The sequence below is a fragment of the Mustela nigripes genome, chromosome 2 (assembly GCF_022355385.1).
Source record: "Mustela nigripes isolate SB6536 chromosome 2, MUSNIG.SB6536, whole genome shotgun sequence".
In the NCBI taxonomy this organism is placed as follows: Eukaryota; Metazoa; Chordata; class Mammalia; order Carnivora; family Mustelidae; genus Mustela; species Mustela nigripes.
Window position 1 is genome coordinate 161,015,416 of NC_081558.1, and position 26,381 is coordinate 161,041,796.

The following is a 26,381-nucleotide window of genomic DNA, read 5'->3' on the forward strand; positions in this document are numbered from 1 at the left end:
AGGGAGATAGAGGCCTCTGGACACAGACAGGGATTCTTGGCTGTGAGGCTCCAGCCTGTCTTTCTCATCGCCCCAGTCTTCCACTTATGAACTGATGATCCTGCTTCTTTCTCTACGATGTTATGTTGGAATACTTGAAAGTGAATTCAAGTTTGTGAAATTATATGAGAAGTTATGGAAACAAAGGAACTAAAAGACAACAATAGATTTTGAGGGTTAATTTTTCTTTCTCCTCTCAACCACGAGGATGCTTGTGGTAATCACCCGTCGGGCGTATCCCAGCCAGCAGGGCTCTTCATCTCCGTCTTATATGAACCATGTGTGTTTCATCGATTTGCATCCGTCTGCCCAAACACTTACTGAACAGAGCAGCGGAAGATCACACGGTGTAGAGATGGAACCAAACACAGGGGCTTGATGGGAAAACTTTCCAGAGCAGCAGGCTGTGGGCAGAATTGCACACCCAGAGAAAGTCAAGAGCATATGCAGGGTTTTCCATGTGCATTTCTGACTTGGGAAATCTTCAGGGTGAGGTAATCCAATTCCCCAGCAGCCTTCTTCCCTGACGTTGCCCAGGCTCATGCCCACTATAGGCACTTTGGCTCAATTATTTGTGGATACACTGGTGAAACTCCAACCGACCTTAATTTAGAGCAATGAAATATTCAGATTGAGGACAGGCAGATGATGAATATTTAGTTGGCGGGATCTTGTGAGATAAAAGAGGTTGTCTTTTTAATCTCTGGGATGTCAGCATATGTGGAGAGGAAGGTGTGTGACAGCTCAGCTGAGCGAGGCTTTGTACCCAAGTGCCCAAGTGCAAATGTTTGTTTGGGCATTGGACCCCTTCCCAGACCATTAGGCCCTAATATCCGGACTGGTTTCCCCATCCTCCTTTTGACCCAGGTACTTGTAAAGGAACTCAGGAGGGGGCAGTTTCTTTTCTCTTCCCTAGGCCAAGCCACCTCCAAACACAAGGTTTCACATGCAAGGTTGAACTCATGTACTAAACAAAAGTCAAGCCCAAGACCTAAGCTGCTGTTCGGTCACAAATAAATGTCCTGTTAAACGTGGGTCTTCACTAACAATTTCCATCTGGTAACACTCCCAGCCACGTGTCTGACCACGGGTCAGAGGTGACAAGAAGGCAGCCGGTTCACTGAAGGCTTTGTTTGCATTGGCCGGTAATTAGAGACAGAAGACACTGCTCATTGGTGGCCCGAGGGCTCCTCGGGCATTTGCGAATCCCTCCCTGAGGCAAAAATGAGAGTGGGAGTTGGATCGATGGTGTGTAGAAGCATTCCAGACCTGAATCTAAGTATTGTTTCTGAGGACCTCTGCACGTAGGCCCAGCGAGACAAGGCAAAATCAGCTGGCAAGGCAGAGCAGACAGGAGGAGCGGAGGAGAGTTTGCTGAGAGTGCGCAACGTATGGACCTTTGACCAGCAAGTGTCTGTTAGCATTGCCACCACAGTGATTCACATATGTGTGGCCAGACCAGAGGGTGTGGGTGCGGGTGGACTGCTTTACCGATGAATGAGCTCCCCAGCAGTTCCTGAATTCCTGTGGCTGGTCACTTCCAGTGTTTTCATTCATAGGTTAGGCTTGGGCCAAGACAGAAAAGGGCCCTCTTGAGGTCATGCTGTCAGCACCACAGCTCTCACCAACTGTCCTCTTCCATTTCTTTCCTCTTCAAATGCACTGGAACCTTCCTCTGCTGTTTGCAGAGAATTAAACTTTCCTTCCTTGTGGAAAACACTTGTTGCAAAATATGTGAGCATAGGAAAGGCAGCCATTGAGTCTAGGTGGACAGGACAGGATTTTACGAGAACATGTCAGTTCTCCTTGGCATATGTCACCACTTCCCAACCCCCTCTGTGCAGAAATGCTATCTGATTCTTGCAATCCACTTTCTAGTCAAAATCATCCCCAGTGGGGGTGCCTGGGTGGCTCAGTGGGTTAAAGCCTCTGCCTTTGGCTCGGGTCATGATCCCAGGGTCCTGGGTTCGAGCCCTACATCAGGCTCTCTGCTCCATGGGGAGCCTGCTTTCTCCTCTCTCTGTCTGCCTCTCTGCCTACTTGTGATCTCTGCCTGTCAAATAAATAAATAAATAAAATCTTTTAAAAAAATCATCCCAAACGAAATGAGACAATTGGCCTTAATTCCCCCCTCATAAGGGAAGGGGCACCCATTTGCTGCCTTGTACTCTTGCCTTTTCCTAATTGTCTTCTAGGCATTCCCAGTGAGGATCAATCATCTCTCTCTCTCTCTCTGTTTTCTTGCTTCTAATTTAACTTCAAAGCCTTACCCCCTATCACATCTTATCCAGCTCTTTGCAAATTCCACCTGCTTCCCCTAAAAAACTCAATTAATATACCTCTCAATCCGGAGCTTGGAAAACCAAGCCTCAGTTGTCACAAAAAATAACATCTCTGCAGACAGATTTAGTGGCTGGATTTTTAAAATGATATTCTGGAGAATAGCGGCTACAGCAAAACAAGTTTCTCTTTGCTGGTAAAGTCACGAGCCTATGGCAATAGCTAAAGATACAGCTGTTGGGAATGGGATCATGATAATTATAATTGTTACCATTTGTTGAGCTATCACTAAGTGCCAGGAATCATTCTGAGTACTGGATTAAAAATATCTCATGTTTATAGCAGCAATGTCCACAATAGCCAAAATATGGAAAGAACCCAGATGTCCATCGACAGATGAATGGATAAAGGCGATGTGAGATTACACACACACACACACACACACACGCATGCACACGCATGCGCATGCACATGGGAATACTATGCAGCCATCAAAATGAATGAAATTTTTGACATTTGCAATGACATAGATGAAACTAGATGGTATTATGCTGTGATGACTTATTTCTAAGTCAGTCAGAGAGAAACAAATACCATATGATTTCACTCATATGTAGAATTAAAGACACAAAATAGATAAACATAGGGGAAAAGAAGGAAAAAAAAAACAAGATAAAAAGAGAGAGAGAAACAAACCATAAGAGATGCTGAACTCTTGGAAACAAAGAGAAGGTGCTGGAGGGGAGATGGGGGAATGCGGTATTTAGGTGATGGGCATTAAAGAGGTCACCTGATACAATGAGCACTGGGTGTTGTATGCAGCTGATGAATCACTAAATTCTACCCCTGAAACTAATAATATACTATATGTTAACTAAATTATATTGTATAAAGAAATTTAAAAAAAAAACAAAAGGAATTAGAATGGCAAAAAAAAAAAAAAAAGCCACCTCATGTAATCTCACAACTAAATGCAGAAGTCACAATTACTATCCTTATTTTCAGATAAGGGAAATATGCTTTTTTTTTTTTTTTTTCTGATTCCTCAAACTAGAAAATTAAAACCCAGATGGAAGAATTTAAAAGGAAATTTAAAAAAGAAAAAGAAAACCTTTGCTCATAGTGAAAATGGCTATTTCTGATTTGGGGTTATATGACCAGAAATATTTGATTCTCTTGTTTGGCAGCAATTATCTACAAGATTCTACTTAGTAAAATGTGGAAGAATGGCAGATGTTTACAGATGTCCTTTAACGGGCATGAAGGGTTCTTACTAGGAGACCCCAGGATTGTGAGGAATAGTGTTTCACCCAAAGCTGAACACAGCTTCCCTCTGCTTATCCGCACCCAGATCTTTCTGGGGGAAAGAACACTTGCACAGAGCTGGGAGACGTCCCTCGACATTTTGTATACAGGTTCCTGGTCAGATTAGCTGTGACCACACTGTCCTCTAACTGACCAGAGTAACCAGACAGGAGCTATAAAGCCAGATGCCAGAGTGAAGTGACCTTCTCAGTTGACACAACGCATGGGAAGGAACTCTTTGGTTTTAATACACCTTTAGCAGTGTTAACTCCTAAAAGATAAGGACGTCTGTGCCCCCACAGATCAAGTAACTAGTAAGGGCCAAGTAAGGGTTTATCAAATAAATGAAAGCCACACACCAAGTTTATGCCGAGTTGGGAAAACTCTGGAATGTTCAGACTGGATTATTCCACATTTGGTAAGCACTTGTAGAGGAGGTGTTAAGCTGAGGTCTTCAGAGGGTCTGTGAACCCTCTGAAATTATGTGCAAAACATCATGTCCACTTTTGGGAATTTTGGTGAGGGTCTTTAGCATTCACCAAATTCTTAAGAAAGTTCTTAAGCCAAATTACTGAAGAATTACTGCTTTGCGGTTTAAAAAGCAATCACACCTCATTATTTTATTTTATTATACAACAATGCTATGTGAAAGACATCATCACAATCCCTACTTTACAGAAGGAGAAAATGTGAAATTGTGAAAAACGGCACAGGTATTATATAAAAAAGTGTTCTCACTGCAGATGTCTGTTCTTGCAACTTGCTGTGTGAGTGCCTGTGTGCCCTTGGGTATGGAGAGGAAGAAACAACAGTGAAATGTTAAAGTAGATTCAACATTCCTGGTTGGATGCTGGCTTTCCTTCCAACTCAAGAGTCAAAGGATGGGACCATGTCTCCTCACCACCCCCCCCACCTCCCACCTGTGCTTCCATTCCAAGGAACTGCCTGATAGAAGCCGGCTCTGGTTTTTAGCTCAAGCCCTGATGCATTGCCCAACCCAGCAGAATAGTTTAAGAACCAGAGAAGAAATGTAACACCATTTACTTTTGAGCTTAATTTCTTTATCTATATAATGGAGTTAAAAATACCACTTACTCTGAACCCGAATACACTTCTCTCTCCTTCTACCGGCAGCTGAAAGCCTAAGTGACTTCTGGATCGATCCTCTTTCCTGGATGCTTCCTACTGCCTGACGTCTGCGACTCGTTTCCTCATCTGCAAACTGAACGAGGTAATTTGGTCGGTGACTTTTAGCTCTAAAGTGCTTTATCGATGATACTGGTGCGGAAGAAGCGAGTAGGGCATGGGCAAGAGAAAATACAAAAGCAAAAGAACATCCTCTTGGTTAGGGGTCCTGGAATCATCATCTCCCTCCACTGGTGTCTGGGTTCCTCCTTTTCCTTCTCAAGGCACCTTGAGCGGCGACATCACTACTTTCTCCCACATCTTCAGGAAATCCTGCAAGCCACACCTAGGCACTTCAAACACGGATGCTGGTGGAGGCAGCCAAGGGCAGAGGGTGCTTCAGGTCTCCTGGTTCCCCCCACCCTCCTGCTGGAAGAATGACAGGTCACATGGGGGAATTCTAACACTCCTGGGAAGTGGTTTTCATACCAACAAAAGGCAACTCGGAAGGAAACACACTGACAAGTTCCCCTGGGGCACTGCGGAGGACTGGCTGGATGACCTGGGTAGGTCTTTCAACTCTCAGAATGGGTGATTCTGTGATTCTTCTCCATGACTAGATCACCCAGGGATTAACACAGTCTACCTCAGCAAGGAGAAATGGAAGACAGAGTCTGACTCATGAAAAGTAAGGGGGATTAAGTCCCAGTCTGAGTCAGTGGACCTCATGTCTTGCATTTGGGGATCAGAGCTACACTGTTGCACAACTCTAGGGGGTGCTCATTCTATTGTCAAAGGCTCCCCTTGGAGCATAGTTTAACCCGTGACCCCCTGACACAAAGCGACGCCACGGCCCTGTTTGTGATGCCTTAAGGTCCTTCATTTCATCACAGACTTTCATAGCCTCTGGAGGTTGAAATCTCACTGTCTGGGGAGTACTTTCATCATAGCTCCCTTACAAGACCTGGCAAACTCCCACATCTCCATGCATATGTTGGAACAAAAATGTGATTGATAAAGAAAAGAGGCTAAATGGGGGTCGGGGTGATGAGTGGTTTATACATCCAGACAGTAAACCAAGTTTAACACAAGAGACAGAAAAATGTCCTGTGCCCTTTTACCTGTACTCTGACAAGACAGCACTTCCTCCATTGACAGAGGGGTTGTGACCCAATAAACTCCTTGTAAGTTGAAAATATCCTAAGTCGACAGGATATGTGATACACCTAACCTACAGAACATCACAGCTTAGCTGAGTCTACCTGATATATGCTCAGAACACTGTTAGCCTATGGTCGCTCCACATCACCTAACACCAGCCTATTTTATAAGAGAGTGTTGAATAGCTCATGTCATTTAATGAATTATACCGGAAGTGAAAAACAGAATGGTTGTAAGTGTAGGGGTTGTTGACCCTCATCATCGGGCCGCCGCCCGGGTGGCTCATCATTGCCTAGCATCACGGGAGAGCATTGTATGGCATATCACTAGTCCGAGAAAAGATCCCAGTATTGCCAATGTGAAGTACGGTTTCTTTCTTTCTTTCTTTTTAAGATTTTTTTTTATTTATTTGACAGAGACAGAGAGAGAGAGAGAGCACAAGGAGGCAGACTGGCAGGCAGAGGAAGAGGGAGGAAGCAGGATCCCCGTGGAGCAAGGAGCCCAATGTGGGACTTGATCCCAGAACTCTGGGATCATGACCTGAGCCGAAGGTAGAAGCCTAATCGACTGAGCCACCCAGCCTCCCCTGAAGTATGCTTTCTACTGAATGCATATTGCTTTGGCACCATGGTACAGTTGGAAAATCCTAAGTCAAACCTCTGTTTTTTGTTTGTTTATTTGTTTTGGTAAGAATCTTAGGTGTTGGAATTAGTTTAGTCAGTTGTATCAAGCAGGGTGGTCGCAAGTGGCTTAATCCGTTGATGGATTTCTTTATTCATGTGACCAGTTTACCACCTAATAACTCCCATTCCCCAGCTGCTAACCCAGGGTCAGGTGCTTCCCAAACAGCATGTCACTGGATCTTCCCAGCAACCATAGGAGGTAAGTATTACTGTCTATTTTATAAGAAGAAAACTGGATCTCAAAGAGGTTCATAACTTGCCCAAGGTTACTCAACGCAAGTAGCTGGGTTAAGGATCAAACTCACAGCTACCTGATTCCGAAGCTGCCCCCTTACCAGGATACCAACCTGGTCCCTTCCTCTCTATGATGCCATTATGTTTTTCTTGAGCAAATGTAGCCAGAACTGCTCCCTGACTTGCCCTATGGTAGAACTAGTAATAATAACAAGAGCAATGCCTTACTATGTGCCAGGAACTTTCATGAACACCCTCTAATGTCTTAAATATTAGTAAAGTCTTCCAGGGTAGGGATCGAGCCCCATTTCTGGATGAGGAGCAAAGACATGGAGAGGTTGTGAAACTGGCAGCAAAGTTACTAGGCTAGTCGGTTAGGGGCGGAGCTGGGAATCAAAGCCAGACAGCCGGGCTCTGGAGGCTGTGCAGTCTGTCGCTCGGCTGCGGGAGCAGCTTGTCAGAGGGGCAGACACTCCGTGGAAACCCACTGCCCTGTTCAGATTTGTCCAGACTCACATTAGACGCAGTTTGTGGAAGGTTTACACTCTAGTAGGGAAAAATACTAGTAAGTCAAGGAATCGGGCCTCTAACCCTTGCTTTCTGTTGCTTGGTTGTCCAACACACCCCGTTTCAGGCAGGGTCATCAAGCTAAGGGCAGCCATGCTTTCTTGTCATTCGTTGGGGGCCCCTGTGGGCAAGCTGGGAATCACACTACTTTGTGGGAGGGGAGCGGGACAAGAGGACAAGTCACAGAGCCACAGGTCCTGAAGGGCAGGTAGACTTAGTTTTCCCATTTTTCTTCTCACTTCTTAATTGCTGCTCTGCATTTTCAGAAAAGGGAAGTTAATTCTTTGGAATTCCTAGGAACTGGAGGGTTTTGAGCCTGTAATGTTTATGAATCTGCTGAGAACACTGGGAAATGAGGCTTCTTTTTGCGTATGAAGTCATAGTTTAACCCAAACCAAAAAAATAAAAAGCCTGAGAGAGTCTACGGGGATCAGAGCTGGGTATTGTGTTACAGAAATTTTCCATTTCAGACACAAACTACATACAGCAGCATGTGGGCCAAAAACGGCAGAGCGAGACTCCAGGGGGAGCTGAAGTAATAATACCCCGTCCTTTAATCCTGATGAGTATAGCCAGGTTCTCGGGGAGGGCTGTCCGGAAGGTCTGGATCAGGTCACACTTATATATCTGGGTTTTAGAATGATGCTAATAGCTTCATCGTGGGGTATTAACTTCGGAGAGCTCTCTAGGATGTCCCGGGGCAAGATACTTAGCCTCTTAGTGCCTCAGTTTCCAATATCTGAAGATGAGACAGAGGCCTCAAAATTTGTTGAATGTAGTAAAAGTGTTATACACACAGACTATATCATAATGGTGGGGGATAAGGCTAGTTATATTATTAAACAGCATCTAATTAGCTAGCATTTACCCAAGCTTTACTGCACATGAGCCCCTGTGCTAACGATTTCTAAACACTATCTCATTTCATCCTTCCAAGCTGTTGAGATCCGTGGTATCATTTCCCCATTTTATGAGCGAGGAGACTGCGGTTTAGAAATGCTAAGTGACTGAACAAGTTCATAACCTTGGAGCGGGGGTAGACAGGGGTCTCAAATCTAAGTCCACTGTGGCACCCGTGAACCGACACCTTCTCCTGTCTCCCCAAGGACAGGCAACCTTGGCCCACACTGCTCTGCTCCTGGGCTGAATCTTGTAAGAAGTCTCTAGGTATCCCCCAGAAGAGGGGGCATCACTTGTTTGGTAAGATATGTTCCTTTGGCCTCTCCTTCCAGCTTTTAGCAGTGGCCCTTTCAGCTTACCATGACAGTACCTATTTTTAAGAACTGTTGCCTCTGGTTTTCCAGGTAGATAGGCTGGTCTTGGTCCCATGGGCTCGATTCTGAAACGGGTGTCACCTAGAGCCCAGGTTCTTACAGGTCGATATCCTTGACCAGCCTCATCACCACCACCAGGAAACGCAGGCAACGAGAGTCTCTGCCCTCTCCCCACCCCCACCCCACCCCACCCCACGCCCCGGACCCACTGAATCAGAAACTCTGAAGATGGAGCTCAGCGATCCGTATTTTAAGAAGCCTTGAGCTGATTCTGAGCAGCCAGAGTTTGAGAATCACGGGCCTCAGGGGCAGATAAAGGAGAGAGTTAAATCAGGAATAGAGGTCTATGATTCTTAACAGCTGCTGGTGACTCATTCTCCCCAGTCATTCCCTTCTGGGTTTCTGTCCTTTTTAGGATGAAGGATTTGCTCGCAATCCCATCTTGTGTGATAAATTTCATCAACAGTGTCCATTCCTTTCTCAGTCGACGTGCGTGAGGCGACTCTGAGCCTTCTCCACTCCCGCGCGTGTGCGTCGCCCACTTCTGTTTTTGGAACCACTTGCTCAATTTCCAGTCGGGGAGATTAGCTTCAAGTTACTCTTCATGTCAGAAGAGAAAAGTAAGTTTGACTAAATCTGCAGTTCTAGGTTGAATTGAAGAACTCCAGAACTGGGGTTAGTGCTCCGAAAGGGCTTTTAAAAGGTTGAACACTTCCACACAAGAGCCAAGCGGTGCCCTGTCCCTCTCTCTCCTGCCTGCCCTGCCTGAAATTCAGGACACAGAGTGAAGCTGAAAATGGGGGAAATCATTGCTTCAGTTTTCAAATGTAAGCTCTGACTCGAGCTTTGTCTGCCTCTTGCGCTCACGGGGCCCATTTGCCCCTCAGTGGGAAAACTCAAACTGAATGCACATTGCAGAACAACAAAATAGAAAAAATCTTCTTCCCTCCAGTTGCTTCTCCAGAGACCAGTGTCAAATGGGTCTGCAGTCTACCACAAATCTGCCTTTTAATAACCACGTAAGCCTAACTTTCAATAAAAATTATTCCAAGTTTGCGAATTGGTTACAAAAGCCTTTCTTGTCATCTGAGATGCTGCCCTTCCTGATTGAAAAATAGTAGGAAATTTTATTCAGCTCTGCCAGAAAATGGAAACCGCGGTTATGGATGTGACCTGTGTTTAGCATCTTTGCGGGGGACATGTCCCTTTATCTCAACAGAGATTCACTAACATGACATTCTGGTTTGAGGGGGGGTCTCTGGGGCCCAGCTTCCATCTCTAAATATGGTAAAATGAGCATGAAAATGTGGTTTCTGTTGCCAGAAGCTATTTTTGAGTTTCAAAGGAGTTCTCAGTACTTTGTGCGGCTAAGCCAGTCTGACTCTAATTCACTGTGGACTTAAACTGAAGAACATAGGCCACGAACAGGGGTTAGTCACATGCAAATGAAGTACAGGCTGCATGATGGGTATTAAACCCCAACCTGGCAGACGGGGAACCCCTGCCTAATGATCTTTCCTGAGATGCTGTTGCAGAAATGTGGCTGCAGCCCAAATTCAATGGGAGAAAAGGACAATACTGGGCCTTCACGTGGTCTTCTTTTTCTGACACATACTTCATGTTCTCTGCCTCAAAGACCTTTGCCTCTCAGATTGCATGGTGTCGCTATTATGAAACAAAAATAAATATTTTGACTACAACATAAAATTTTGACTAAAAATGTTGGAAAGAGATGAGCCTGAGTTCAAAATTTGACTTCTCTCTCTCTCTCTCTCTTTTTTTAAAGATTTTATTTATTTATTTGAGAGAGAGTGAGAGCAAGAGAGATCAGAGAGGGAGAGGCAGAGGGAGAAGTAGGCTCCCCGCTGAGCAGAGAGCCCGATTTGGGGCTCAGTCCCAGGACCCTGGGATCATGACCTGAGCCAAAGGCAGAAGCTTAACCAACTGAGTCCCCCAAGCACCCCTAAAATCTGACTTATCTCTTAATAGCTATCTGCTTTTGGGTAGGTTACTTAACCTCTCTGAGACTTGGGTTGGGTTCCTGTCTTATAAGTTGGAGAAAAATGATAACCATTGGGTTGCTATGAAGACTTATTTGAATAATGTCCAATGCTGGCATATAGTAGGTGTTACTATTATTTATTTTGTCATCTTAAACTCCACTGGTATAAACAATAAATTTACATGCTAAAACAAAAATTCCCTATTGCCTGGGTACATACATATGGGAGATAAATATATATAGATGTGGACACATAAATAATTGAAAAATTTTATATATATAAATAAGATTTAATATGTATAAATAAGATTTTATATATAAAATATAAAATAAAACTATACATATTATGTTATATTATAAAGTATATGAATAAACTATATCTTTATATAATTTGTTATATATAATATATAATTTTATTTAATATATATATATATATAATTACATTTTCACACTAATCAGCTCGAGAAACAGTAATCTTTCTTTTCTCCTTTCTTTCCTTAAACTTCACTGTGAACACTACTTTCATCCTGGCATCCTGGGTGATACCGATAGGCTCCAGGTAACTGGGGCCCCACCCTCACAGGACCCATTAGCAAAGTATGACTTGTTGCCTCTGTCTGTCCCAAGCATAGTGGAGTCATGATTTCATCATGGTTGACTCACCCTTCCTATGGATTTGGTCCTGTGAGAAATGTCAAGGCATGCATTTTTCAGGCTATGCCCACAGCAAAAAAAAATACACTTGGAATATTTTGTTTGAAAAGAATTTAGTGACAATTTGATGTCCTAGTAGATTCTGATTCTGGTATTTTAAAAAATATATATGTAAATATACTCAAAAACTCAAGAAATAAGCGATTAATGTCAAAACATTTTTATTTCGACTTGTTTTGTAAGTCAACTTTTGATTAAAGTGACTCACAAATTCAATATTAAAAAAGTGGAGAGAGGCACCTGAGTAGCTCAGTTAGTAAAGCGTCCAACTCTTGGTTTCCGCTCAGGTCAGGACCTCTGGATTGCGCCCCCTGTTGGGCTCCATGCTGATCGTGGAGTCAGTTTGAGATTCTCTCTCCCCTTTCCCTCTACCCCTCCCCACTCTCCCTCAAACAAACAAACAAACAAATAAATTCTTTTTTTAAAAGCTGAAGTCTGTATGAAAAGAGAATTTTAGAATGTATTAGGATACAAGTACAAGCATTTCTTTTGTTTAAAAAAAAAAAAAAGGAAAACACACACACATACACACCCTGAGGTTTGGAAAATGCCCCTGGCGGACAAAGGCAGAGAAACGGAGCATGCGTGATAGGAGCTGGCAGAAAAAGCATTAGGTCATCTGCTCCTTCCTGCCACAGTGAGATTATCCCCCAGATGGCAGTTTATGTTTCTGTGGTTTGCTGAGGGCTTGGGCTACTTTTAAGTAATTTTCTTCAAGGTCTTTGAAGCCAGCTTAAAATTATTTGGTGAACTCTTCATTCTATCACATGCTTTAGCAAAATCTACCACAATCTAGTAAGCATTTGGATATGTTCTCTGTGACGCAGCCTGGAGTCTCCTCTTCCTAAATTTCAACACTCTACTTCAAATCTCTTTACTTCCCTGGTGTTTAAATTTTTCCCAGGTACTGAGTGTTTTCACTCAGTCTTGTTACACAACCCACTAGAGTCTCCTTAAGGTGCATGCCTGTGTCTCCAACAGAGACTTTACAAACGAATTGAATGTAAGGTGGTAATAAGTAGGTCGCCATTAAGGGTTACAACCTGTTTTGTTCTTTGCTTCCTTTTCTTTATTTTATTCTTATCTTTTTTTAGAGAGAGAGGGAGAGTGGGGGCCAGAGGGAGAGGGAGAAGGGAGACAGAGAAACTCAAGTAGGCTTCACACTCCGTGCAAAGCCGACACAGGGCTCGATCTCACAACCTGAGATCCTAACCTGAGCTGAAATCAAGAATCAGACGCTCAACCTAAAGAGCCACCCATACATCCCTCTTTGCTTCATTTTTAATTCAGCCAGGACCAGGTATTTCTTAAGGGTCAGTTACAAGAAAGACACTAGGCCATAGCTCTTCTAGACCTTGCACACATTTTCTCTCCCTGCTCTGTGTGAAGGTAATTACACACACACACACACACACACACACACACACACACACATCTTTGGCCCATCTGGTTGGTTTTGGTTTTGTTTTTCACATTTAGTACTTGTGTAATGTTTTGTTTTCCAAGCTCACTAAGTTGACTTAGAAGAATTTTTCTCAAACTTCTGGTTGAAAATAATCACGTGGGGGCAAAAATGCAGTTTCTTGGGGCTTCTAAGTCAGTTGCAGGTTCTTTAAAATTAAATAAAAGAAGGTTCACATAATCCTTGGCATATATGTTCAATAGGGCTAAGGAAGACACCATATATTATTTATTTATTTGTTTGTTTGTTTTATTTTAAAAATTTTGTTTTATTTTAACTTATTTCTTGCAGGTTTCTCATCTGATTCTTGTCAGTAGATAAATTTAGGGACCACTGGAGGAGGAGATGATCTCCTGGGTCACTTTCAACTTTAACACAGCACACTTCACATGATCCTGATGACTTTTCGCAGTCGTCTTCGTTGATCAATAACATAGACTGCCTTCTTCAACCTTTGGCCCCAAAGTGCTCTTAGGCCACCTGAGATTCCATAGCAGATATCGTATCTTCAGTAGTGACTTATTTGCTAACTCACAGAATTTCTTCAATGCCTCAAACTTCTACCTAACTCTTTATTTTTATTTAGGGTTTTGAAATTTGTCATCATGACTACTGAGACCACTCTGTAAGTGGTCTTACAGTCTTAAGGGTCTACTGAGACTACTCTGGGGGAGAGTCCACATTTTATGTATTTCTGTTTATCTTCATTTGTGTTCACACAGAGTTTTGCTCTCAGATAAGGAGGTTTTGTCCCTGATTTAATTTTCTCTTTAAATATGAGTATTTTGCTCCATGGGTAAAGAATATGTCATTTCATTACATACACCAAGAGGCATACGATTTAGGAACCCTAGTTTTCTCCTCACTGGGGCAGCTGTTGGGTACTCATATAACCTCCTAATCCTTTATAAAAACTTAATCGGACAGCTGTCTTGATAATATGCAGTTTCAATAACAGCCTCTGTTGAGGAAAATAATATCCCATTGTAGTAAGTCTCACAGATTAATGATGTCTCTACAAAGAAATGTTGAATGGACAGGAGTTCCTTAAACTGGGAATTGAGCTGAACGCTGAAAAAAAATCACCTTTAAAAATTTCTGTGTAAGATGGAATTATATTCTTTGGTTTTAGCAACTGCTGGTATTTTTGTTATATGAGTGGTTTAATTAGGCTGTTTCTGTGTAGTGGAACAGCCCTTTAAAGTACTTTTAACAAGGATACTATTGTTAAGGAAAAACAGCTCTTTCATCGGAGCTATTAAAATTATAGGGAGAAAAATGAAAAATCACCCCTGGCAGCATATTTTTGAGTTCAGCTGTGACTTCTCCAGCCTAATCACCAAAAAACTCTGCGAGGCACTCCTTGTTTACACAGCAGTTTGATCTGGATTCTTGTAAAATTAACATAGGTTGGCAAATTAAATCGAACACCACCACCCTCCAGGACATAAAATGTAAAGGAGATTAAAACAAATATGGGGAATGTTCCTAATTACTCAGCGTAAACTCAGATCCAGTGAAACAAAAATCTTGCTTGTGAATATAATTGGGTGCAGAGTATCAACCCATAGTTAATGTTAATTACTTTTTATATGTACCTACACCGTTTTTCAAATACACCACTAAAATAGATGTCTTTGTTTCCCCACCGATTTTTTTTTTTTAATCAGAATTTACTAGAGACATCTACTTCAAGTTAAGCAGGTCAGTGGTTTTGCACTATCACAGTTTAAAATCTCCCCCCAAGAACTCACGAAATAAGCATCTTACATTGTTGGTGGTTAATTACATTAGGAAATACAGTCTCTTTGAACTTATCCTCAAAAGGGATTTTTCTTGTACATGAAAAAGACTCACAGGTAATCTGAAACTTACGTCCCAATGGAATTTGACAGGAAATACTCCTCAGCCTTCTCCAAGTTTATTTAGAAGTTCAAATAAAAAGACTCCAAAATTTTAAATGAGAAACTCATGTTTGAATCCTGACTTCGAAAGAAAAGGAAATAGATATCATGTAAATGTAATTACTCTAACACCAACATTGTTTTGCAAACCGCTCAATGTAACAGAGGAAGTGAAGTGAGCATGAAGAGAGACGCGGCTGTTCTGGTAGGGCCTCACAAACTCACCAAGCAAAGTGGGCTTTTCTCATTTTGCCTACCCTGACTTCCTGTTCCAGGGAATTCCAATAAAGAGACCCAAGCCCGGAGGGCCTGATGTTTCCTCCCGCAGTTCCCTGGCAGTTCAGGCCACCAGCCGCATCTGCCGGACTCTTTGAGCTTGGCTGAGGAATGCAGATGTGTGGAAGGCCTTCCGAGATGATGGCCAGTGCCCCTGAGTCGGGGAGCGTCCAGCTGTGGCCGGTGGAGCCGTCGCTGGTGGGCGTGACAGCCTCTTGGACTGTTCTGTGATGCCATCTTGGCTTTGTCTTATCATCCACATTTCCTCCTGTGCTGCTCTCCAGCCATCCTACCCATTCTGCCAACTATGCAACAGCCTTCTAATAAATTCCTTTCCTGCTTAGAGCAGAATTAGCTTCTGCCTGTGGAAACAAGGACCCTGACTGCAAGGTTAATTCCAGCAATTTAGGACCAGAAACTCCAGTATATCTGTGTGCCCCCAGGTTAGTGAGCTTATGGTTATTGATGTTATTTAGATAAACTCTTCCTCACTCCAGATTAGACTTGAAATAACACAGAAAGGCACAAGCCAACAAGATTAGAAAAAAAAGAAGAAGAAAGAAAGAAAAGAGAAGGAAAAATAAGGGTGCTGGTGTACGAGCCAAGCTACTCATGTAGTAGTCTATCATGAGAAATGGAACTTGTAGGCAGTTAAGAGCCTGGGTCCTCACATTCTCTTCCTGGCCTGAGACCCTTTCTGGGAAAGCGGAAACAGTCAGAGGCTTCCACGGGGAGGGCGAGGAATATGGGATTTACGCAGAGGAAAGGGGGCTGTCTTCAGGGGCGGGCCACAAACCACAGTCCCTCAGCTCCTCTCTCCTGGCCTGGCTGGGTGGATGAGTTCCTGCTTTTGGCCTCTGCAGTGTCTTTTAAGTCTCTTCTTTTTAAAATGAAAATGTATTTGGAAGAGATATTTCAGTAAGTCATTTACTTCAGTGAAGGGTTTCCCAGACATCATGTACTCTCTTTACAATCTGGCCATATTCAAATACTATCTGTTCTATTTCTTTTTTTCCTAAGTACCTTGAAAACTTTTGTTCTAAATAATACATGTGAATGTAAAAGCTTGTTATGCTATATATTTTTTAATCCTCATGGCAATAACCCATAGAATTAAAATGATTATACATCATCTTGCCTTCTGTAGAAAGTTTATCAAGTGAACTAAGATTCCATCCTTTTTTAAAAGATCGTGCATGGAAGTTAAAATTTTGAAATCCTTACCTTACCTACCAAAAATGTCCATATTTTACTTTAACCTTGCATTCATAGTTTGACTGGGTGTAGAATTTGGGGTTGAAATCATGTCCTCTCAGATTTTGAAGGCATCTCCCCAACATCTTCGAGCACCATCGGGAGATGTTTTGAGAGGTCAGAAGCCAGTTTCATTCATAACCCTTGTAGGCTCCTTTTCTTCCTCTCTGAACATTATTTTATTATTTTAATATTTGGCATTCTAAAGTATCACAGGTTATTTAGTTGCTTTGGGTTTTTTTGTTAGTTTGTTTCACTGGGGTTTTTTGTTTTTTGTTTTTTTAATTCATTTTGCTATACATGAGTTCTTTTAATCTAAGCAGTGTGACTTCTGAGCGCTAAGATTCTACTTTTGGATATTTTTATCCTCCTTCAATTTTTCTGTGATGTTTCTGGGACACCTATTAGTTAGATACTTACTGGATTGGGTCTCAGTGTTTGGCGCCTGAATCAGTCAGGGTTTGATCAGGAAAACAAAAGCCTTTCTGTGTGTTTTCAGTAGGAAATGTTTTAATACACGAACAAATATTGGAAAGTCCGGAAGAGGGAAAGTTTCTTGAATGTCACTGACTAGCCCAGTGTGCAATCCCAGGGATGTTCCCCTTGTCGTTGCTTCAGAAACCTCATAGGCAACTTCTGCCTGTGCATCTGCCAGCCACCGCTCTGGAAAATGATGCTTCCACTGTTCTACCTTCCAAATTACACATAACCCCTGCAGGCCCTAACCTGAAACGGTTGGGGTGGGATGGGGGGTTGGGGGGAGGATAGTCTGGGAAATGCAGGTCCTGCTTCTTTGTGATGCAGAGAAGTCCTTAGCTGGGGAGCAGATACGCCAAGGTGACAGAGACAGTCCTGTACAGTGACCCTGCCTCTGCGCATATCCTAAATTCACCACAGACTAGCTGTGACCTGGGGAAAAGTTCCTAATTGCTTCAGGACTTCATCTCTCTCACTGTAAAGAGAGGGCATATTACTACCCACCTCACAGATTTTCAGGGAGGACTGATTGAAATAATGCACACATTGGGTACAAATCAGAGCCTAGCACATAGTCAAGTGTTTTTAGCATATATGTTGGCTATCTAATTATTGTTATTAGTATTTAATGATCTTTTATCTCACATTTCCACCAATGTCTTTTTGCTCCGAATTTTGAAAAAAACTTCTTCAACATGGTTTTCCAGACTCTCTTTTTTTAATAACTAATAATTTTAATTACTAAGGAAAATTTGTTTTTTTTTTTATTTTTTTTTTTTAAGATTTTATTTATTTGACAGAGAGACACCTAGAGAGGGAACAGAAGCAGGGGGAGTGGAAGAGGAAGAAGCAGGCTCCCGGCTCAGCAAGGAGCCCCATGTGGGGCTCGATCCCAGGACCGCGGGATCAGGACCCGAGCAGAAGGCAGACGCTCAAGGACTGAGCCACCCAGGTGCCCCAGAAAATTTATTTAGATTGTTCTTTTTTTTTTTTTTTTTTGCAGCGTTCTTCTTTGAGTTTATTCTTTTTAAAAATATGCTTTTATTTTTTTTTTTAGAAGATTTTATTTATTTATTTGAGATTGAGAGAAAACAGGGGGCGGTGGAGGGAGAGGGAGAAGCGGGCTCCCTGCTGAGCAAGGAGCCCCATGGAGGACTCGATCCCACGATCCAGGATCATGACTGAGCCTAAGGCAGATAGAAATTTAACTGACTGAGCCACCCAGGCGTCCCAAAACACGCTTTTATTTTAATAAGGCCTTGGGAAGATGAAGAGGCAAAACGTTGGGTCTATTTTGTCATTTTTGTGCAGAAGTGACGGTATTGGATCGAGAGGCTCGCTGGCCGCCAGCAGCTGGATTATTCTGCAGATGGTGTGCAGAGAGCTTCACTTTCATACTCTCACCCAATTCCGCTCCATCGTATGACGCAGGTAGGAGTATCGTCCTCGTTTCTACAGATGAGATAACTGAGGCTTACAGAGGTCAAATGACTCACCCAAGCCACACAGCTTGTACCTTGGTGGACATAAATTTAATCACGGATCTATTGGTGACAGAGTTCAAGCTCTGCACCTGGGCTGCTGGACGGACCGCATCCTGGGAGACGGCTGCCCGGCACCCTCACGCATGCGCGCGTGCAGGTGTGGCGGCCGCAGGTCCTTCTCCAATGACCATTTAGGCTCTTTGCAAAATTTGCTGGTATCAACAACCCTTACATAGATATATGTGTACTATGGGAGATTTTTAATGCACTCTTTTATTATTGTCTAAAAGCAAGTCCTAGAAGTGAATTTGCTAAGTCAGAAATTACCCACCGTGAGACATTTTTACGTGGTTTGACAAGCTGCCTTTCAAAAAGAAGGTTGCAGCAATTCCTACTTGTATCATCTTGGTGAGTGAAAGCACCTGTTTCCCACCTGCTCACCAGTGCCTGGTGTTACCTAAGTTCTGCCAGTCTCGCAAAAGGAAATGTTATCTCACCATTTTAATTTGCCTTTATTCATTTTTAGTGTGCCTAAACAGCTCTTCAGATGATTATAGATCATTTATCTATAAATGATCATTTATCATTCTTTAGTGAACTGTCCGTTCATTCTCTGCTCAGCTTCTAGCTGGGATGGATTTGCAGGTACTCCTCAGGGATAGCAAACTTTTCCGTTATTTAGGTTGCAAATATATTTTCCTGTTCACTGTTTCTGTTTTTACCTTTCTTTATGGTATTTGTAAAAGGGGTTTTAAGTATTTATGTAGTCAAATCTGTCCTAAATAACTCTTACATATATTCTTTCTTTCAATGGATGAAAGAATGAAACCAACATGTGGTTTGGTCCATAGAGGGTGACTTATGATCTGAGTTTCTAAAGGAATCAGACAACACCGCAACAAGTTGCCCCAACTTCAGAAAGCAGGTGCACTGTTTAAGATGGTGAAAATTTTCACTTACACACTAAAGATTTGCCTAAGCCAACTTAAGAAAATTGAGAAGGATTTCCTGCCACTAAGCTTACCCTTCCGGCTTGCCTTGTGGTTCTGCTGAGTGATACTAAAGTCAGAGTTGGAGTTCTGATGGCAATGGAGGCTGTTGGGATGGGTGTGCGTGGGTCATCCCTATCCCTTAGCCCTGACCTTCCAAACTGGTGCCAACTGCCGACATCAGAAGACCTCTCTGCTAGAATTTTTCAAGTGTTTTGTTCTTTGTTTCTGTTTAAAGTTGTATCCAGGATAAATAAAATTTAAGTCCTAACTGGGGAGAGATCAGATTTATAGCAAGACAGTTCACTAGGCAAAGGTCCCCGGGGATTGGGAGAGGTTGTGAGGTCTGGGCTAAAGAAAATGATTCTAAATTAAAGCTCCAAGTTCAAGGAATGTGAATGAGGCACTGGCTCCATTTCAGGGTGAGGTTTTAGTTCTTTCTGTCCCTGCCTTTTTAATTAGAGGGATCTCTCTGAACCCTTCTCTTACCTCCCTTCTCCAGGGAATCAAAACTTCCTTAGTCATGGCCACCACTACTATCTCAACTCTTGTATTTTCTCCTTCAAAGGATAGACACATTTCGAAAAGGAGGGAGCTTTCCCTTTAAAGTCTGAATTCTTGAAGAGGAAGGATGCAGATTCTAATTTCCTTTTCTTTAGAATACCACTTGGACCTTAACTTCTCTGAAGGTCTTTTGCATTCATCTAGAACTTTTCTGTGCTGTGTTCAGCTGTCACTGCCCTTATAGTCTCACACAAGGATAAGTTGGCTCCTCATTGGTTCATCTCCTCTACAAGATGTTGGTCTTCCTCTGGGAAAAACTGTGGGCTACTCTTTTCTGTATCTATAGCACTTAGCAGAGTGTCAAGCATATATTAGGCACTCTATAAATGTCTTTTTATTGGATCTGTTTTAGAACAATAGAAAATATTTGATTCCAACATGCTGTTATGGCCTTGGGCCAACCCAAGTGGGAATTCCCCAAGTGGGAATTAATAATTTCTCATGTAAGTTGATATGAAAAAATAGTAGTATCCAGTGGGAATTGTCAGAAAGTCATTCAAAGAGGAAAAATGGTGACCCTTAGATAATCCCTTTAGGGGAACAGCCAAAGATTGAGCATAACCAGACATGGTCAGAGAGACTGTCTGAAGAATAGGAGAAAAAAATATGTCTGGAGACTGGGCTAAGTACACAACGTAACCAAATAATGCTTCCGCCACTGTAACCATTGATCGGTTTATTTAAATTTCACTGGTTAATCTTACTTTAAAAGTCATGTAAAATAAGATACGAGATAGAGATTTGGAATGCCAAGAGTTGCTTGAAGACATATAAAGTTCAATATAATTAACTGACCCTGAGATTTATGTAGACATCTCAGAAGAATGTTTTACATGCTAAAGCTTCCTGTAGTGTGCCTTTTCTAATAATGATCAAAATGCCTTACAGCAATTTTAGAGAAGAGCTATACTATCAATAGAAGTCTTGTAAGTCCATGTTTTGGACAGATATTTGCTAATTAATTCTAGAAATTAACCAAGTACCTGGATCTAGGAACAGTTTACATCCGGGAACAGTTTAAATAAAAGATTTTTCTTTCTGCAAAACTGATCTAATGTCTTTCTCCTGTTAAAATTCTTTCCCTGCATTAGACATGCACACACGTGCATGCATGCACACACACACACACAACTTGTAAATTATTTTAGGTTTACTGCAATTACATCAAAACCCTTGGTGCCCCCAAATGCCTGAAGATTTATAGCATGAAAATCTCCTCTGTTCAAAATCCTGCCTCTTTGCCTTTCAGACTAGTAGGCTGTAAAAAATGGGATTATTAGGAACAGACTCTTCATTTTCGGGAAAGTTTGTACTGGATAAGCCCCTCTCTACCTTCACTGTCTGGCAGATTGATGGACACAGACAGAATACTTATGGACTCTGACTCGCTTCACTGTGTGCTGACTGAGGACAAAAGGTGGATGTAGGAATGGCCAGATGGCTTTTGGGAAGTAGGAAAACAGGGCTTATTTTGCTCCTGAAATGCTTTTTCTTCTGCTAGATGACGGACAGGGCTGGAGAATCCAGTCCAATATTGGGAATTCAGTTCAGTTCAAGAAGTGGTGGTGTGCTCATGGACTCTGTAGAAGGAGCTGTGACAGTACTAACTGGTGCTTGGTCACTTGGCTATCAATATTAGAAAATGGATGAGATTGTCTCCTGGTAACACACTGAGGTCTGTTTCTGAGCTACATGTGACATTGATGATGTTTCTTGGACTCATGGGCCATTTTGGTTCCATGGCCTCATAATGGTTGGTACACTGTTGAATCATAAGCTGATTTTCTTCCTATTCTGCCTTAACAGAAGGTATTTGATGGGCAACCCAAGGGTGACTTTTGGTGTTTGGCTGTTTGCTTTGTGGCTTCTAGAAAGTAAGCCTAGCCAATATGATTGTGAGCAGTATCAAGTATACACTACTGTGGTACCCATAGCTTTCGCCAAGAGACTACCTGAGAAGAAGCCAGTTAGATATTGGAAATAGAGTCAAGACGGCAAAGTGTCAAAACTCAGTAACATACAAAGAAAGTCACTTGAGGAGCCTGCCAGGACATCAGCCTATTCTTACTGAATTCATGGTGTTCACCCATCACCCCCAAAATTACCAGAGATCCCTGGGTGATAGTAACCAATACTGCCTTTCCCACTCTCATCATTAAAAAGGGACCAATAAATAAATAAATAAATATATATATATATATATAAAAAATGGACAGCAAAGTGATGCAACCTCTGAATGTTGCCGAGACATGAGTCCATTAATGCCTCATTTCTTTCAGTGCTTTTCTTGTGGGGCCAGAAGTGCCTGGCCATGACTTGTGAGTGTGGTTCTTCAGGGCCTTAGAACTCCCTGGGCAGGGTCTGCCGTGATAAGGAAACCTGGGTGGGCAGGATGCTGCACACTTTCTTTACTAGCACTTTGAAAGTCCTGCCTTGGTGTCTGGTGAGATTAGCAGTTTCCTTTGAACAGTACTGCCCTGGGCTGCTTTCTCATCGTCACAGTGAACAAGCATTATTCTTTCCTTTTTGTGGGAGAAGTAGAGCAGAGAGGAGTGAAATAACCCCAGAGGTGAAAAATAAAAATTATCCACGCTTGGAATGGAACGTCATAATTCTGTCAGTCATTGTGATGACCATTCACTTCTGCAAAATACAAGAAGGAAACTGGAGTCTCTCCCAAGAACACTGCCCTTTGAGTTCAAGCCCTCGGGGAAGATCTTTGATGCATTCTTCTTCCTTTTTGTGCCTTCTCTTCATTACAAATAGCCTTTCATGAAGCTTGCAAGTAGGGACATGGGCACCAGCACCCAGTGAGCAACTACCTGGGTGAGTAACCCTGGGCAGGGCAGCTGGGAGGGGGCTCTGGGAGGGGCAGGAGGACAAGAATGGTCTCACCATCCAAAGCAAACCTGAAGCTCTTCCAGAGCCCTTGACCATTGTTTTGTGAACTTAAGAGAAGTGCAGACCTCCCCCTCACTCTTCTGCCTTTTGCTTATAATGTCGCCAACACACACAGTTCCATCTGACACACTGCCATGCTTCTGTAACCTTGGGCAAGTCGTGTCACCTTTAAGGGTTTTCGTTTATTTATAAAGGGAGGATAATAATCATGACTGCCAGCTCGCTGAAGCTCCCATTAGTGACACACAGAAGTGGAGCGTCACAGCCAGGGTCGGCACTGGACAGAACTCAGAAGTGGTCACCTCTCTTTTCCAGCTGGGCAGGCTCCTTCTCCAGAAAACATCGATGCCCACCCTCTCCAATTTTCTAACAGCCTCGGACTTTCATTCTTGAGATCTTTTCAGCAGTTTCTTATACCCCCAGTTCATTTACCTAAGAGATTGTGAAAGTGGCTCAAGAGAGAAGACAACTGTTTGTGTATTTTCTTTTTAAAGGAACTGTTGATCTTAACTTCTCTAGTTTTTCATAAAAGACACAATATGAAAACTAGAGGAGACCATAAAAAATCATACATGGTCCTCCTCTAGCCTCCATTTTTAAGAATAGATAATTGAGACCAAGAGAACTGAGGTGATTTCCTCAATGTCCCATAACCAGCATGCTGCAACAGTACCATCAGACCAAAGCAGTCTCCACTCTGTTGGGCCATTCTGTTACTGGACCACCAGAGAACAAATAATCTTCAAAGCACCATGCCCACCACACCACAGGTTAACACTTCCCCTTCTCTCTTTAGTCATCCCTGGCAATGACAAGGTCTTTCTTTAAAAAAATTACTTTCTCTACAAAATTTATAGTCAACCACTAATTTATTATCATCAATGAATACACATTGAGAACTCATCATCTTCAGAGTTCTGTACAAATATTTGTATTTTTAGGGAAAGGAAGCATGTGCACGCACACTTACGCGAAGGCAAAAGCAGGGGGAGGTACAGAAGGAGAGGGAGAGAGAGAATCTTAATTAGGCAGATTCCATGCCCAGCTTGGAGCCCGAGCCAGGGCTTGATCTCGGGACCCTGAGATCATGACCTGAGCTGAAATCAGGAGATGGTTGCTTAACCGACTGAGTCACCCAGGCACCCCCAGAGTACTGTACAAATAATTAAAAGTATGTGTGTGCACACACACGGACACACACACACACACACAGTCCCAAACAGGGGACTCTAAGGAGGCTGTGGTTTGGCTCACTAGATAAATTTAAAACCTTTAAGATTATCTAAACTTGTTTCAAAAACTGTGTCTAACATGTTTCTCGGAAAGAATAAGTGACGATAGCAGAACTGAGGATGACCCCATCAATGAATGTTTGTGGTTATTCACAGTGAAGATGCAGATAGTAAAGAATCAAAACTGACTGAGTAACCACCAAGAAGTTTAAAAGTTGGCACCAACCCACAGAGCAAGATAATGGTGGAGTCAGAACCGGGTGCCTCTGTCAGGCTAAGTTTTATGTTCTATTGGTTGGACTACAAATTGCCAACACAGCAGTATTCCATAATGATACCTCTTGTCAAGGGCTCTTCCATCTTGCAAAGAGAAACCAGATGAAATGAATTTTGGTAGAGAACAGTCAGATATTAGGAGGTCTATCCATGTGTTCTTGCCTATGTTCAGGATTCCTACCCAGGAAATAAAGCTAAATTTTGTGGAATACATGTATTTGAACTTGAAGGTGTATCTTTTCAGGAAGGAGGTACTGGTTTTCTTCAGGTCATTGAAAACCTACCGTCTGCTTCTTCACTGCAACATCTTTGCTTGGCTGCTGGGTTTTCTTTTTTTACAACCTGCTGGCTTACTAATCACAAGTTTTCAGCTTGCGTGCATTGTGCCATCTAATGAGATTACAATAAGTAGGGCCCCATGGCCAGCGATTATTACACGGAAAGACACAAGAGCCCCAGCTAAACACACCATATAAGGCTTATCTTAAGATATGAATCCTTGAAAACATCAGCTCAGCGATGACAAAAAAGAATGCTGCCTAGTTGGAGTTCTCTCCAGGAAGTATTTTTGATATTGTTTTGGCTTTAAGAAAGGAAAAACAACTAGACTTTGTGGGGGTTACCTAAGTGCACAGTGAAACTGCAGATTCAAACTGTTTGAATCCTGTCCTCCAAATACAGAAGTCTTATGTGAAAACAATCTCATTTTCATTTTGCATTCTGGGAAACCCTCCAAGGCACGGTGCATTGCCAGCTTTTTGTGACCTTCAGTTCCCTAACTGCTCCCAAGGGAAACTTGACCTTGGAACTGTAGAGAGGAGGGGAACTAGTTGGTGTGGGGCAGGGCAGAAGTTTCATTCTCCCTGTTTGCTCACTGCCCCAAGTGGATGGGTCCTCCTACACCACGACCCTTAGAGTCTCTGAGGGCACAGAGATGGGGACAAACAGTGCAATGGAAATACACATTAATCCCAAAGTAAGGATGCATACAAGACTATCACATGGGAAGGAGACTTAAGATGGCCAGCCAGGAGCAGTTCCCAGAGAAGCATTTAGGAATAAAAACATTTGGTCCCCTGCCCCCCAGATGCAGAACTGATACAGGGCTCCCTGACTCCTCAGAGCATCTTAAGACTGAAGTGAAATTCATAGGGCACAAGAATGCCTGCTATAATTTTAGCTGGCTCCTAGGGGTATGGGGACTCCACCCACAAGAGATACCCAGTCTGCAGGAAGAGTTCCTTAGGTTTTCTTACGTGATCACAGGACACCTCTGGTCAGATGGGTAAGTAAGAGAGGAACGCTCTATATCAAGGGACACCCTACCCAGATACACCACCCCACAGGCAGGCAACCAGTCAGAGGACAGCGGGTTCTGACCTTTCGCCTAGCTAGAACTGCTTTGATCTCTTAACTTTGCTTATGGGTGCATGGGTTGAATGGCTTTTGCCTTTAAAGTAGATTTTATTAAGTATCAATTAGTATCTTCATTTCCACTACTCAGTGAAAACCTAATTAGAGTAACAACATTATCACACTGACCTGATAGAATCGCAGCCAAAAGCAAAGCAATCAACATTTGAGTAGGGCTCCGTAGCCTGAGAACAGGCTCTGTAGGTCAGTTGGAATTTTTAATTTCAGGAAATGGCTTGTATTGTCCCGTTCTCACCATCTGTGAGCCTGAAAAACCCAGAAAACTGCTTGTGTAGTAGAAAAAAAGAGCAAAGAATTGGGAGCTGCGAGACCTATGGGACTTGGGAGCTGAGTGACATTGAGAAGGGCACTCACCTTCTTTGAGGGTTCCTTATGTGAAAGGATGTCATCTGAAAATGACACCGCCCTTATGGCGCTGTGATGAGATGAAAGAAAACCAACGGGGAGTTTTGACATATTTCCCTTTCTCAGAGAGAGACACTGGACTGTGGGGGAAAAAAAAGTCCTGGGACAGTAAATGAAAAATTTGTCTCTATGTTACATTAAAATCAAATAAATCAACAAAACCATGTTTGTGAGTCAGGAGAAAAGGATGATTTTCTTTCGCCATTTCAGAAAGGGATCAAAATGCTGACCTGAGTGTGAGCCCTCTGTCTCTGTCTGTCTGTCTGTCTCTGTGTGTGTGTGTGTGTGTGTGTTTTCTTGTTACTTTCCTGGAAGAGGGGGAAACTACTCTGATATTGG

The 26,381-nt window shown here is 42.6% G+C and overlaps 1 protein-coding gene across 14 annotated transcripts in view; it reads right to left on the bottom strand.

Annotated features, from left to right (window-relative positions):
- PHLDB2 (pleckstrin homology like domain family B member 2) overlaps nt 1-26,381 on the bottom strand; it is a 220,868-nt gene that overhangs the window by 190,831 nt on the left and 3,656 nt on the right. For 11 of the 14 annotated variants that reach the window (XM_059392001.1, XM_059391998.1, XM_059391995.1 and 8 more), the window contains exon 2: nt 4,720-4,846. The exons of the other annotated variants lie outside the window; for them this stretch is intronic. The gene's annotated coding sequence lies outside the window, so the exon portion shown is untranslated. The remainder of the gene's footprint in view (nt 1-4,719; nt 4,847-26,381) is intronic. 14 annotated transcript variants of the gene reach the window in all.